Source organism: Anabrus simplex, chromosome 7, assembly GCF_040414725.1.
Source record: "Anabrus simplex isolate iqAnaSimp1 chromosome 7, ASM4041472v1, whole genome shotgun sequence".
NCBI classification, from domain to species: Eukaryota; Metazoa; Arthropoda; class Insecta; order Orthoptera; family Tettigoniidae; genus Anabrus; species Anabrus simplex.
The window spans coordinates 149,422,425-149,439,246 of NC_090271.1; the positions used below are offsets into that span (position 1 = coordinate 149,422,425).

General features: G+C 41.7%; 1 non-coding gene across 1 annotated transcript; it reads right to left on the bottom strand.

Moving 5' to 3' along the window:
- Positions 1 to 16,404: 16,404 nt before the first annotated feature.
- Positions 16,405 to 16,523, bottom strand: LOC136877845 (5S ribosomal RNA). The gene has a single exon (XR_010860796.1). It is a non-coding gene; the product is annotated as a 5S ribosomal RNA (ribosomal RNA).
- Positions 16,524 to 16,822: the final 299 nt, after the last annotated feature.

Consider the following 16,822-nt stretch of genomic DNA (forward strand, 5'->3'; position numbering starts at 1 on the left):
TAGCTTCTGTTTCACTACACACACGTTCATCCAACACGAAGAAGTCAGTCTCACACTTGTCGTGGAAATGAGCGTTTCGAAAGTTGCGGCTGCTGTTATTGGGCTGGACGAGTTGTGTTGTTTTAGGAAGAGGAGGAAGAAAAGGAGTACGTGGTGTAAGGACTAGTTACGGGCAAGAGACAAATGGTCGTATATGAATCTTTAAAAACATGCTCAAAGACACAAGTGAGTTTCTCTTTCCAATTTGCCATGAACCTACTATGCTGGCGTAGCAGGAGAAGAGGTGTTACTCCCACGTGGCGCGTCCCAGGGGGCGGATAGGGGTTCCTAACCGGCTTGCCGGTGGACTTGCGGGAAATAAAATACCTCTCGCGGGCCAAACAAACAACCCCCCCTGTGGGTGGGGTCGCAGACGAAGAATACACCCACGGCATCCCCTGCCTGTCGTAAGAGGCGTCTAAAAGGGGCGACCAAGGGATGATTTTATTAGAAACATGAAACTATTTTTGATTAGTACCACCACGCGGGGAACACCATGGGTCGCTTTTTACTTGCGCATAGTACCACTAAGTTGGGTACCAAATAGCTTTGTGCTTAGTAGCAATAGAGTACGTTGGTGGCTTCGACAGTACCTGTGATTCGTACCTCTATATGCGCAACACCATGAGATTAGCGACTCCGTGGTTCTGCCTTGCCTATGCTTAGTACCCACTGTGTGAGGAACGCCATAGGTCTGAGCTGCCAGTATAGGTTTGCGTTGCCTGCAAATAGCGCCGCAGTGTGCGAAACACCATAGGTCTGTGTTACATGTGCGAATTTCATTAGCTGTGAGTAGTACCATAGTTATATTTTGTAGTGGTGGTTATGTTGCCTTCACGGATGTAGTGACAGGGCAATGATCATCAATCGTGGGAGCTGTTGTGCTCGACAGCAAGCACTATAATATCACGGTGCACGTTCCGTAGATATTTCAGGTCATTTTGATAGCGGTATTGATGAAAGTGAGCGTTTTCTCGTGGTGAATCGGGAACCGCTACAGTTTAGCATAGTGGTTATCACGCGAGGTGGTATGGTATGGTGTATGATAGTACCATAATACCGCGCGTCTACGCTACTTTTGATTAGTAACGCAACATGACAAATAGCATGGTTCTATTTTCCTAGCGATAAGTACCATTTTGAGGGGTCGATGACCTGGATTTTGGACCCGTTTGGACTACAAGCATCATCGATTCAGTACTGTGCTTTAGACGCAATCCCTTGGTCAGTAGTACTATTATTTAACGGTAGTTTCTGGGAATGTGGGGCATTGCGGGTCGGATCCACTGATTGTTTTACTTTCATATCCATCAATTCGTTCTTCGCCCTCACATTTTCGAATCGGGTCAGTGGAGGATTCTGGATTTTTAAATTGGCATAAAATTTCGTAGCATTAGGGGCCAATGACCTAGATCTTGGGGCCCTTTAAACCACAATCATCATCATCATCATCATCTTTCCAATTTGCTTGATGTCGCACTGACACAGATAGGCCTTATGGCGACGAAGGGATATGGCTACGGATGGGAAGGAAGCGACCAGCATTAGCTTGGTGTGAAGTTAAGGAACCATGGAAAACTATTTTCAGGACTGCCGACAGTTAAGTTCGAACCCACTATCTCCCGAATGCGAGCCACGCGGCCAAACACAAGTGAAAAAAGACTTTCAGAATTTTCCGCGAATTCCAGATAAAGGATATAGAAATTTCTTAAAAAATTGCGCCATTGATCACTAAGCAAGATACCCATACGAGAGAAACAATCACTGCAGAAGCACAGCTTGTAGCTACACTTCAGCTACGGGAAGAAGTGTGGACGATTTAAAGTTTTCAGCGGTAATTTCCCCTCAAGCTCTGGGAAAGATAATTCGGGAAACTTGCAAAGCTATCTGTGAGGTTCTCAAGGACGAGTATCTAAAAGTGAGTACGCCTATTAGGCGTACTGTATTCTTCTTCTTGGCTGTTATTATATATGCATGCGTTTAGCCCTCTAAGGAGCACATAGAATCATTACATAGCATTGGTATTCTTCACCTTGACCTTCTTATTTTTGTTATTTTCCCTAAACTTGCTGATCCTTTCACTGCGTAGACCGGCGCACTATCATACACCCATTCCATACGACCTCGCGTGATAACCACTATGCTAAACTGTAGCGGTTCCCAATTCACCACGAGAAAACGCTTGCTGTCGAGCACAACAGCTCCTGTGGATTGATTATCATTGCCCTGTCACTACATCCATGAAGGCAACAACCACCACCACTACAAAATCTAACTAAAAATGAATCATCTCCCAAAGCACGGAATACCTTCGAGGTTAATGCCAGAGATTATATTTTACATATGAATGAATGAATGAAACTTGTATTATTTTACATGACGGTTTGAATGTGGAATGGCAAATGCTTTGAAGCTTCCAGGTAATAGTCTGCTTCTGACATTAAAAAAATGAAATCTTTCCAACCAGTACAAATGACAAAGTCGACACAATTACCTACTCAACAGATGGCCTGGCTCCGTCTGACTACCCTTTCGACTGACCCTTTCATACCTGAAAGCTCTCCTCTAACTAAACACGGATGGAAACCTACAATTTACAGACACAATCCTATTGCACAAAATCACAATTCTCATTGTGTCGACCAACATGAAATCTACAATAACAGGATCTACATCACACTTCACTTGACAACTGTCACCAAATGCATCAAGGGAACAATGCGACCTCATTAAATCGCTCGTCACCGAGCTCGATAGCTGCAGTCGCTTAAGTGCGGCCAGTATCCAGTATTCGGGAGATAGTAGGTTCGAACCCCACTGTCGGCAGCCCTGAAAATGGTTTTCCGTGGTTTCCCATTTTCACACCAGGCAAATGCTGGGGCTGTACCTTAATGAAGGCCACGGCCGCTTCCTTCCCACTCCTAGCCCTTTCCTGGCCCATCGTCGCCATAAGACCTATCCGTGTCGGTGCGACGTAAAGCAACTAGCAAAAAAAAAATCGCTCGTCCAAAATCCGGTCGACAATGCGAAACCACGGAACCATCACGTCCATCAGTATCTAAACAAATACAAATTCCTCAGTGCACTAACCTGGAATGCGACTACTTTCTTCAGGACAACTGCCTGGAATACAATTTCCTTCTTCAGGACAATTACTTAAAAATAACATCATTTCACCACATCTCGCCACTAATACAAATCCACACAATATCACACCATCGTGTCGACAAGAAAAACACAATACTCCTGGCTTCCCCTTTGATGACTGCTCACACTTCACCCGCGTGATCTCCTTTGTGGCCGGGTCAGTTACGCTTATATAATCGATCTCGGACTTTATTATTATTATTATTATTATTATTCTTTCGAATGGGCCACCAGAGGACCACGTGCCAATTTCAATTCCTTCTTCTTTCCTTTTCTTCCAGTACGCTTTCATCTGTTCACTATGTTTCTTCTTTCTGTCTTCAGACCACTTTGAACCAGTCTTTTTTACTTTCCTACCTTGGAATCCTTCTATTTTCAATACTTTTTCCCGAAAGTCTTCTCTATTATTTATTTCTTCTGTTGTTATATTGTTTTTTTTCTAAATCCTTTCTTACTTCATTGACCCAGCTTGTCGTTGATTTCTTACTTCACAAATATCTGAAAATCTTACTGGTTAATCTACTATCTTGCATTCGATATAAATGTCCAAAAAACATAAGTCTCCTTTTCCTCATTACATCTGATATATTTTCTATTTTTTGATATATTTCAGCATTACTTCGTAATTTCCAACCTTCTGCTGTGTTTTGTGGGCCTAATATTTTCCTCATGATTCGCCTTTCTAGTATTTCTAGTTTATCTAAATTATAGTTTAATGCCAGACACTCGCTTGCATATAGGCATTCTGCCTTCACTACTGTGTTGTAATGCCTTATTTTTGCATTTTTGGATAGGCATCTTTTATTGTAGATATCTTTGGTAACACCATAAGCTCTCTCCATTTTATGTACCCATTATTATTATTATTATTATTATTATTATTATTATTATTATTATTATTATTATTATTATTATTATTAGATTTAAAATTTTTGAGCACGTAAAACTTCCATTCCCCAACTAAATCGTTATAATATATAGCCTACCTAATCAATACACAATGAAAGAAAGAATTCCTAATTCACAAGTTAAAATGTACAGACATCATGGTTACAATAATTTTTCGCAAAAGGATGTATCTTCCCCCCTTTTTTTGACACACCTCGCACCAATCTAGCATCGGAATGCAGTCCTTCTTTCTATCTCTGGCCATGGCTCACCTAGCCGGCATACATGTGTATAGCCGATCATCATTTTTTTTTTTTTTTTTTTTTTTTGCTAGTTGATTTACGTCGCACCGACACAGATAGGTCTTATGGCGACGATGGGACAGGGAAGGGCTAGGAGTGGGAAGGAAGTGGCCGTGGCCTTAATTAAGGTACAGCCCAGCATTTGCCTGGTGTGAAAATGGGAAACCACGGAAAACCATTTTCAGGGCTGCCGACAGTGGGGTTCGAACCTACTATCTCCCGAATACTGGATACTGGCCGCACTTAAGCGACTGCAGCTATCGAGCTCGGTGATCATCATTATTTCAACATATATTGGTTTCACTTAGAGCCTCCGTGGCTCAGACGGCAGCGCGTCGGCCTCTCATCGCTGGATACCGTGGTTCAAATCCCGGTCACTCCATGTGAGATTTGTGCTGGACAAAGCGGAGGCGGGACAGGTTTTTCTCCGGGTACTCCAGTTTTCCCTGTCATCATTCATTCCAGCAACACTCTCCATTCTCATTTCATAGCATCTATCAGTCATTAATATATCACTTTGGGAGTGGCGACCCCATCGTACTAACAGCCTATATATGCTTCATTCATTACATTCCTGACCCGGCAATGACTGGAAAACAGGTTGTAGGTTTTCATTTTCATTGGTTTCACTATACATCATCCTTCCATAATTTTCATACCTGGTATTTGCTCAGTATCTGAAAGAGAAAAAACACGGAAGTTGTCTCGATAACGTACAATGCGCACACGTTTTGCGATAAGTTTGTAACGACTCGCGCCCGCACTTGGTATGAAATTCTTGTTAAATACGACGTTCGACTGCCTACAATCGTCCGATATAAGCTGCGTTTACCTTCTCATCCACAAGGTGCATGTTTGTGAAGACCACTACTAAACGTCCACTCATTGGCTTTACTGAGTCTAGTGGTCATGATTCACAAATTATTCAAGCTACTTTTAATAATAGGATACAATTCACAAATGAGCGAGATAATATTCCTCACAGGGAAGCAATCTAATATTTGCCAGTACACTTCTCATTATAAAGATCAAATCTTAACTCCTCCCGTTACTAAACTATCAGGTTTTCGGCTAAATCCAAACACTAGTGGGAGACTACTATGTCCCGGAACGATTTGATATCCTCACTGTCCCGCGTCCTCATTTGAAATTATAGTACTCTAATGATGTTACTGTTTGAACGCTCATATCATTTATTAATTCTTTGAACTTGAGGTTGATAGAAAGTATCGCACCTGCGGACACCCTGAATGATGCCAAGTAATATGAAAGTGATGAAGTTTTGACTGAGAGATTTAACTTGTTCAGCTTTGAGATTAATTGATCAGTAGGGATTAATATTACTACTTTTTTATTTTATTCTGTCAGCTTCTTAAAGTTGCTCTTAGTTAATTTATTGAAGTGTTTCATGATACGTTTATGAATGAGATCTCTTGTACCTGTTTACATTGGCTTCTGGTGCATAATTTGTCGTATATTTATATGGAATCAATGAACTATTTCACCTTTATTTCTTTACTTGACTGCTCGATGAATGTATCAATCGTTAATAATGTTTTTAAAATTATTTTTGTTGCAGGTAAGAACGTGTGACAGGTTCATCTGAAATTTTGTGAACCACCTCCCTCGTACCAGGTTGAAGGTAATGTACATTTTATTGTACCTTCTTATAACGCATTCATATACCGTAGTCCTTGTGCTCAGGTTTTCACTTAATATATACGTTTCACTGATTTTAAAATAGACATCCGGGTAAGGGTAGTCTCTGTTATAAACTCTTTACATTTTATTTTCTCCAGTTAGTCTCATAGTTACAGATACAGAGAAGATATTGTCGAAATGAATGGATAAAGTTGTTCATCGTTCTTTTTTTAGTGGGGTTGGGAAGTGAGCGTACTGCTTGCCATAGCCCCTGTATCTCCTTTGTAAAGATAGCACACACTGACTTCCGACGTTGAACGACACATGGGTGGATATTGCCTATACTGAGTCAACGAACTAAAAAACACATTTCTTTTGTAGTTACCATTTCAAGTCTTTATTTCCAGCTGTAATTTTATGTCAATGATTGTGTCAAATGTATCCTTGACACGAAATGCATTGACTGAAAATATTTTATTTACTAGTTGAAGACAAGCCGCTTTGCTGAGTTCTTTTTGTAAATCCGTGCGGTTTTCTCTATACAATACAGAGGACGTGCATTAAAAGACCACTCTTTTTCTACAATCTGAGAATGAATCGCTTTTATCTGGATGAGATTGATGTACATGCGCAGCTAATCAATTTCATAAACTTTACTGAAGCAGTACGATACAGAGCGGGAAATAACTAGCAACTACAGTGTAAGAAATGTATTAAATTTCTGTGCATATACGGATGCAACTGTATCAAGTAGCGATCCCAGGACAGAATTTGAATTTACGCCCCTGGGTGCAAACTGTCAGGTGCATGTACATCAGTCTTATCCAGAACAAAAAAGCGATTCATTTTCAGACTGGTCACTGCTCTCTTCCGTTATGCAACAGCAAGTTATGGTCTTAGCCTTCCAAGACTACTAATGTCCGGATAGATGGCCTGCAGATACAGGAGTCAACGTGGTCGGCGTGATATCCTCATACGTATTGCTTTGCTTTTTTGAACGGGTCTGTCACCTCTCGTATCGGACAGCTACTCAGTTACTGTAGTCTCACAAGGCTGAAGAACACCGCTCCAGCCCTCAGTCCGAAATTGAAACCCCAGGACTGGCCGGGAATCTAACCTGTGCTCGAAGTAAAAGGTAGGCATGTTACTCAAAGCCTCTCAGATAACACAATAGCTATAATGTTATTTGGAGTATACTTCTCTGTGTCTAGCAAGCCAGTCTTAGTCACACAGACTGTTGTGTTTCCGAGCCACTCAGCCCGGTGGTACTATTACATGTGCCTGGTTATGCTCCCTCTTAGAGCAATCACTACTACCTGAGGAAATCGTACCGCTACTGATTCAAGCTGGGTCAGTGATTAGTAGAGACGAGAATTATAGGCACTAAAAACAGTTAAAATAGGCAGGCATATAGGCTCCTAAATTAGTCAAAATAGGCATGTAAATAGACACTAACGTGTAAAATAGGCAACAAAATAGGCATAAAAAATACTTGTATAATTTAATAACACGTTCAATTACTATAAAAGGAATTTACAACAAGCAACGTTTCAATGTTTTCCGGTAACAATCTTGTTCTCCTATCGGGCAGAATGTTTCGTATTGAGAGAAATCTCTCAGTCTGCCTCTGTGGTGTAGTGGTTAGTGTGATCAGCTGCCACCCCCGGAGGCCTGGGTTCGATTCACGGCTCTGCCACGAAATTTGAAAACGGATACGAGGGCTGGAATGGGGTCCACTCAGCCTCGGAAGGTCAACTGAGTAGAGGTGGGTTCGATTACCACTTCAGCCATCTTCGAAGTTGTTTTCTGTGGTTTCCCACTTCTACAGGAAAATTCCGGGATGGTACCTAAATTTAAAACGCGGCCACTTCCTTCCCTCTTCTTTGCCTGTTCCTTCCAATCTTCCCATGCCTTCATAAGGGCAAGGTACTAGTCCTCCTCCCCAGGTGTATTCCCTGACACAAAGTCTCACGCTGGACACTGCCCTTGAGACAGTAGAGGCGGGATCCTTCGCTGAGTGCGAGGGAAAACCTATCCTGGAGGGTAAACAGATTAAGAAAGAAAATATTTCAGTTGTAAATCTCTATTTCACGGGAACTGATTCAGAGTTCAAAATACCGATTTTTAATTTTCATCCACTCTGTCACAAGAGACCACCGGCGTTCTAACTCCTCGTTCAGTAATTAAATGATTATTAACATTTTATGAATATAAATTATTGAAAGTTCACGACTACTGCATTGCAACAAAACAACCTTCCACAATACGTAAATTAATAGGCCTATAAATGCTACAATGAAATGCGATCGTTGTTCAGTCACAAAAAAGGTAAAAGGAACAAACGAACTTACCTCCTTACAGCATGCTTGGCAGAAGACTACCTTTCCATCCGTAATGAAACTGGGATCCCCTCTGATCCACCTATTCAGCCAGTAGGATTTCGACGATTTTTCTTTCCAATTACAATTTTTTTACGTCACGCCGACACAGATAGGTCTTATTGGGACGACGGGATTGAAAAGGCCTAGGAGTGGGAAGGAAGCGATCGTGGCCTTAATTAAGGTACAGCCCCAGCATTTGCCTGGTGTAAAACGGGAAACCATCTTCAGAGCTGCCGACAGAGGGGCTCGAACCCACTATCTCCCGGATGCAAGCTTACAGCTGCGCGCTCCTAAGCGCACAGCCAACTCGTCCGGTGATTTTTCTTTGGGCATTGCCACAGACACACTTCTTCTTCACAATAAATCACAACACGTTCTGAAGGTAAAGGGTACGCGTTCAACAGTTCATATTGAAGAGGTATAAGGGTTCAACAATGATTGGTTCTCGCATATGTCTTAGAAGGGTGGAGTGGTTGAAGGCTTCGAGGTCAAATTGTCCCTGGTTTCTCCTGACCGAAATTTCCCAAGAACTATTTCTGGTGACTTCCAAGAATTCCCGTTCTTTTTCGTGGGGTAAATAGATCTTGAGAAATGAGAAAATAATACTATCGAGCACATCAAATACAATATAATGCACCGGAAGAAAATCGGCTTCTTTAAAATAGATTAAAAAGGCATCAAATAGGCAATTATACTCCAAATAGGCACAAACCCCTGAAATAGGCATTTATAGGCACAATAAAACCAACTAAATATGGCTCAAAAGCCTACGTTTCTGAACACAGGAATAAAATAGGCAAATAGGCAAATTCCCGTCTCTAGTGATTAGTATCGTCGGGGAAGGATTCTATGGGAGTAGTACAATTATTATGAAGAACACCATGGATCTGTGTTGCCTGTGGGTGGTGCCATAACTTGTAGTGCACCGTGGGTCTATATAGCCTATGATTATCTCTATGCGAGCAACGCCATGAGTATACTTTATGAGGAACACCACAGTTCTACAGTATCCGGCGCCCGTGATTACTAATCTTATGTGAGCAACCTTAATGGGTCTACGTTGCTTGTGAGTAGTGCCGTTACAGAGCTCGATAGCTGCAGTCGCGTAAGTGCGGAAAGTGTCCAGTATTCGGGAGATAGTGGTTTCGAACCCCACTGTCGGCAGCCCTGAAGATGGTTTTCCGTGGTTTCCTATTTTCACACCAGGTAAACGCTTAGGCTGTACCTTAATTAAGGCCACGGCCGCTTTCTTCCCACTCCTAGCTCTTTCCTGTCCCATTGTCGCCGTAAGACCTATCTGTGTCGGTGAGACGTGAAGCAACTTACAACAAACAAAGTAGTGCCTTTATGTGTGACATGCCCTGGGTTTGCATTACCTGTGATTAGTACCATCATTCGAGGAATACCATGATTCTTCGTTCGTTACCTGTGATTAGTACTACTATAGAAGAATCATCATGGTTCTGATTTACCAGTGATTCGTACTATAATGAGGGGCAGGTGACCTGGATTTTGGACCCTCTGGACAAAAAGCATCATCCAGAAAATAAGGCATTGTGAATCGGATCCACTGATTATTTTGCATTCATTGTCATTTCTTCATCGTTATTCGTTTTGGATTCTAGTCAGTGGATACGTTGAGGTTTTAATTATCGTTTCATTTCGTTGCACCTCGTATCATTAGGGGCTGATGACCTAGCTGTTAGGCCCCTTTAAACAAAAATATATCAATATCACCACCATCATCATCATCATCATCATCATCATTAGTTAGACAGGTTGTTGATACCCTGGAGAGAACAGCCACTTTGAAATACTGCTCGAAAGAAGGATGATAGATTGCCAGCTGATGCTCGAGTTGTGGCCAAGACAGTGACAGACCGAGAGGAAGACGGTCAGACCGATGACACACACATACGGAGCATCACTGACGTTAACTGTCAGAGAACTGCCCAAGACCGTTCAAACTGGAAAGGTTCATGATTTTAAGGCACCATATCCTTTAAAGAAAGAATTAATGAATTAGCACATAACGATGATATGATAATGTAATACATGCTCACATTTCAGATTATTAAAAAAACGATATGATATTTACCATTGAGTTACCCATCTCATAAATCAAACAGATAATCTACCGGGCGAGTTGGCCGTGCGCGTAGAGGCGCGCGGCTGTGAGCTTGCATCCGGGAGATAGTAGGTTCGAATCCCACTATCGGCAGCCCTGAAGATGGTTTTTCGTGGTTTCCCATTTTCACACCAGGCAAATGCTGGGGCTGTACCTTAATTAAGGCCACGGCCGCTTCCTTCCAACTCCTAGGCCTTTCCTATCCCATCGTCGCCATAAGAACTATCTGTGTCGGTGCGACGTAAAGCCCCTAGCAAAAAAAAAACAAAACAGATAATCTAAATATTATTTTTAAGTACGGTTCTAATTTTCTTTTTTAAACATGGTGTTCAGAAGGGAAAGTTACGCTGAGATTTTTAACTATGAGCATGAAGTTAATGACTTAACACTATTGAAAAAGAAAATTAATTACACTTTTACCATAGATGAGTAAATATTGTTTTCGGGGGAGTTATAGACAGCATAACTTACGCTACCACTCATGTGAGACCATATTCGTGTGTGTGGAATCTCCACGGTGGGTTGAATAATCGTTAAGGACTTCAATATTAAAGCTGCAAATAGCTTGCTGTACTCTGTCATAATTATCGGGGTCAGGGCTGCCCCAGCATAAGTACTCAAGGTCCTGTAGTTTCCGAGGTCATAAACTGATGCACAGAAAACCTTACGCATACATTAGTCAACTACTAAACCAAAGAAGAGCACAGAAATGCATTGGGTATGGGAGGGGAAACAGCTAACTGGGGGTTAGGTAAGAGGGAGCTGGGAAACGGCTCGCAGATCTCCAAATAAATGTTCTTATTGTGAAGAAATTGTATGATATTAACCGTGATTCGTAGAACTGGGCTTTAATAATTTTTTACATTCCGAGCTTCTTCAAGCGTATCATGCTGGCAGATATATTAATCCAATCAAAAACTGAATAGTTTCCACTCGCTGGAGTTAGCAGTCTAAAGCACTAACGAGCATAAGCGATCAAAACAATAAACATACTGCAGCTATTCGGCTCAACAGTATGTGGCTCACAAAATCGGAACGAAATGAAAGTGAAAAGTAGCTATAAGAAATGAGATATGTTTTTGTGACAGCTTATCTGGTGTGCCGTTCATCAACAGCACAGACAAATGACGCAGGAAAATGAAATAAAGGGTGCGATCTGAAAATGAAAATATGAAGCATCACGCTGGCGTATTGATCGAGGCAGCCTACAGACACACTCCACTCCATTATCCGTACAGCAGGCAACTGGGACGTAACCAATAGGTAAATTATCCTATTGAGAGAAAATACCCTGGGGATGTATTACAGAGCTATCTCTACCGTTTGCATGTTGGGTACTTTGGTACAGCGGCTGGAAGATAGGTCCGGTCCAAATGGGACACTACATGGTGAATATTTGTTCAACACTTTAAAATGCTAGTCCCAATTCTTGTTGTAATGGCCAGCGTAGTGGCCCTCCGTTCGTAGAGCCTCGGGCTCGATTTCCGGCTGGGCCGGGATTTTAACTCAGTATGATTAATTCCTATGGCTCGGTCAATAGATGTTCACATTCGCAACTTAGCTGATTGCCGCAGAAACGCGCAATAGTGAAAACATTCCTCCACATACAGTTGATGTCGGGAGGGGCATCCGACGGTAATACTGGGACCAATCCACATGTAAAGCCCACCCCAAGATACTGGGGAAGAGGTCAGGAGCGAAAAGAAAAAGTTGTTTGAAATGCTATCTCTCTGTAGATCATTATGATTGCGATATATCCCTCAGTTGATCAGTGGTAGTGTTGTCCTCCAGATGCGTAGGTTGGGTATTCAAACTTGGCATAGGTACCGTCAGTCAGCAATTCATTTTAAGGGCCGGCCATTTGCCCATACTGCACTCCATGTCGTACGATGTTCGAAAGTTAGAAGGGGCGATCTAAGGTTTCCGTTCGACGGCCGTGCAGTCCAGAATCGGGATGCCAATCAGGCAAAATCGCCGTGAGCATTGAGGCACTCATCCCACCGACGCACCAGGTTGAATATCCCCGTGTGGTAAAACACCGAGTCCTACTGCGTGAAGAAGTCCGTAACCGCCTGATGCACTTCCCCGTCTGACAGGCAGCGTCGACATTTCAAGGCCTTTTTGAGGGGACCGAATCACATGGGGAGAGATCAGGACTATAGGCTGGTTGTTTCCCACTTGAGTTGGCGCCCGTTTTTGCTGTCCGTAAAATGGATGACGCTGGCCTCCCAGATCAAACGGCGTCTTGTATCGAAATGCGACCCGTACGGAACTTGGTGCACCATTCCACAACGGTGGTTTTCGACAGACATACTGCTCCATACACAGTCTTCATTCTCCGACGGATGTCTACCAGTGTTTGTCCTTCGCAGCCAAGAACAGAATAACAGTAAGTTGGTCCTGTTTGGACGCATTTGTTAATAACGTCGCCGCAGTTCACGTGGCCGCATTTAACGCACGCACACGACAAGACTGCCACACTAATCCCTTCGCTTACATGTTCGTGCTTATATACCCGCATCGGAGTCGCGCTACGTTGCATGTCCGCTGCAGCAACGCCCTCAAGCGGAAACTTTTTGATCACGCCTTATAATAAGTGACACATTCGGTGATTGCATGACACAATTAATCAACAGTATGGAATATTCTTCCACCGCTTTTCACACGTCCTGGTGACGTCGGGGACGCGAACTGTGCCACGCACACTGTACGAATTTGGCCCTGTTTTACGGCCGAGTCTCCTTTCTGACGCCAACCCTATATGTATTCACTATTGCGGGTTCCAATGTAGGTTTATTTTTTAGCGTGTTGTCTAAATATGAAGAAAAATGTGTTTGAACAAACACAAAATATCCAGTTCCTGAGTCAAGAAATTAACCAGACCCGACCGGGAATCGACCTCGGGGCTTTCTGAACTAGTATTAATGAGTATATTTCTGGAAATGTATTACTAACGTATCCTACCTCACTATCCATATCATTACATCAAATAACTCCAGGTTGAAAACAATGACAATTGAGGGCCATTTGGTGCGACAATTTCTTATCGTTGGTTTTGGAATGCAAATAGCTCTCATAGGACAAAACTAAAAAAATAAATTCGTTGACTCTAAAGATCACCGGCAGTTAATGTTGACAGAATTAACTGAGACCCTAAGCTACACGCTGCGTAGTATACCGCGTCGCCAGTTCGCTCGGTAAATACGAGGGTTGAGTCATAAGTCATTGCAACTATTCTTTTTTTCGTCCTCACATCTGCACGGTGCTACCATACAATGGCATGACACTCATAGTACACAGACATAGCACGAGATGGCGGTGTATTGGACCGGTACCACACACACAGGATGATGCGACTGCAGTCTTGAGTTAGGCTCCATGAACAATGGATGCGACGAAGTAACTTCAGCGTTGCGGCTGGGAAATACTGGAACACCCGCCATACTCGCCGGACTTGCCTCCGTGCGATTTTGACCTGATCCTCTGTGATTTTCCTAACTTGCTGACTAACTTTTGAAACATATATATATAATAAATCTGGATTTTAACTTGAAAATTTGAATATCTGCATTTAAAATGGAGAATCTGAAAATCAACATTCATTAAATGAAATACACACTCGTCGGACCTTGTACTCACACTTACTTGTTACCTGCTTACTTACACATACGTTATTTGAAGGGCGCCAGCTGTCACTCAGTACAGCAATAATAGAATGAGACTCTTGACTATCTCTAGGGTGTGGGGTAATAAGCTTACTTTTGACAACATACCATATAAGTTCTGGGAAAAGGAGATTGGCGTTCGGTTTCCCCATTAATTTTGAGGTTAAGATATTTTACTTTCATTGAAATAAAACTATGAATTCGTTTGATAGAACAATATATATTCTTTAAATAATATATCAAAAAATAGCGAGTCTTGTTGCGATAAAACAGATGAGAATGTGAAATTATGACATTGCAACTGAAAGAAATTAGGCATGAATTTGAATTCTTCTTGACCGGACATTTAACAATTTATACGAAATATTTCCCTCACTGATTCACTTGACTGTACCTTCAACACTTTAGTGTAATTACGACGTATTCCTTTGATCTGGTGTTTACTGTAGATGTGTCACGCCTAACTTGGTGATACATCCTTGTGACTGCTTCTTCTCCATCTCATCTGACTTCTTTGTAAGTCAATATGGTATTACCTCTTGGTAGGTCCTGGGTTGCCCTCTCTGACTTCATGGTAAGCCCTTGCGTCCGTGTCTTCCACTAAGTGAGCGACCAACCTTGTCCTCACTCTCTCAATGACCAATAATTAATGGCTCACTGAGTCTTCACCATCTCTTGTTCACACTGGTTGACTGACCAACTAAGGCCTCTTGATCTAGTAGACTACTTCACTGTACTGCATCCGTATAAGTAATGACTGACGCTACAATATGCATCCACCTTTTATAGACGTTGGTTGACACATCTACGTAATCTCCAGAAATAACCATGACATACTCCCACAACGCGGCAAATATTACATACAGTGGTGAAATAGCCCTGCGGCGGTCGACTTTCTGAGCGCTTATCTAAATAAATACAATGACATAGCCATGGCGCGGCGATGACTTGGCAGAATCGCCACTAATCTTGCACAATGTCCCAACGTCACACACAATCTCTGATATATACAACAATTCTCACTGTACCGGTATTGAGTGTTATCCTACACATACGTATATATGTATACATCTAAGTACAATCTTGCAAGCAACAGGCAATTGCAAAATCGAATTGAATAAAACGGATAATTACAATAATAGTAACAATATCACAGATAACATAATAATACGGACATAATAATAATAATAATAATAATAATAATAATAATAATAATAATACAGATAAAATAATAAAAATACAGATATCATCTTGTAACGGGATTTGAACCGTTACACCCCAAAGAGAAAGAACTATTGCATGGGATGTAGTTTGGGACACAAGAAGACATTGTCAACGCTGGGAAACATGAAATTACAAAATTCGCACATAGATTGCTATCCGATGTCTCGGCATCACTGTCAACGTGCAGTAGACGACCTAGGGGACTACCTTGAAGATTTACAGTTTGACGGTTACTTTACTCTCTGAGAATAAACATTATGTAGCACAAGGATGTCATGGCTGACAGTTTCCTCATTTTATATTCTACACCTAGTAAACCTTCTGGGCATTATTCGTATATTCCTCAGCACCTTACGCTCCCCATTCACATCTGTATATTTCCATTTGTCTGGCATTCGTGCGAAAAAGAAGTAGTTGCAATGACTTACGCTCCAATCCTCGTATAAAAGCGTGTTATTCACAAGGATATTTCCTTTTAAAAACTTGCTTTTATAAAATAGTGGTGAATCGATTTTTGCTCAAATTTACATCTGTCGCGTAATGTTTATTTAAGTTCTTTCAACGTCGTACTTGATCAAAATCGACACACCGACAGCATTCTCAACAGCCGTACAGCGCATTCGTGTACTCTAACGTGATCATAGTTACCATAATCCACTGTTATGTATAATTTCAGAGTGAGGAAAATAAGTCTATTTGCATATTATTGTACAGGTTTCATGTGTCTATTTGTGCGTTTTGAATTTTTAGGGCACTTAGTACGTCAATTAGGAAACAATTGTTGTACTGTAGATGGGTCCGAAAATTGTAAATGTGCAATTAGCTTAAGGAGACATGAGGAACTGTAGCGGGAAAATGAACGACTGGTGAGGCTGTTAGAAAAAGGGCTGTAATTCTATGGACACCACTTCAGATTGGATGGAAAGCGATTAACAAAACATATCTTACAGATTTATTTATTTATTTATTTATTTAATTTCTGGTTGTTGAGCCAACGGCACGTGGTGTACCCAAGCGGTCATCCATCCAAGTACTGACCACGCCCAATGTTGCTTAACTGCAGTGATCGGACGAGAACCGGTGTATTCAACATGGTATGACCGTTAGTGGACTTAAGGTGGACACAGACGATAGAACATCAATCGAGCACAGTACCGGTTACCAATCAACAACTTCAAGGGTTTCCATAAAGAACAAAAATAGAACAGTGGTTGGACGGAGGAAAGACGGCATGCTGCCAAGGAAAAAATGCAGCGATTCTTAGCTGCAAAAGTTACTTCCAAAATGTGTAACAGTTATTTAAGTGTTATTTATTGGCCCTAAACGAAACATAATAGTAATAATAATAAAATAGTTGTAAAAAAATACTTATGCAATGCTGTACTAATGGAGCAATAACGTCTGAGC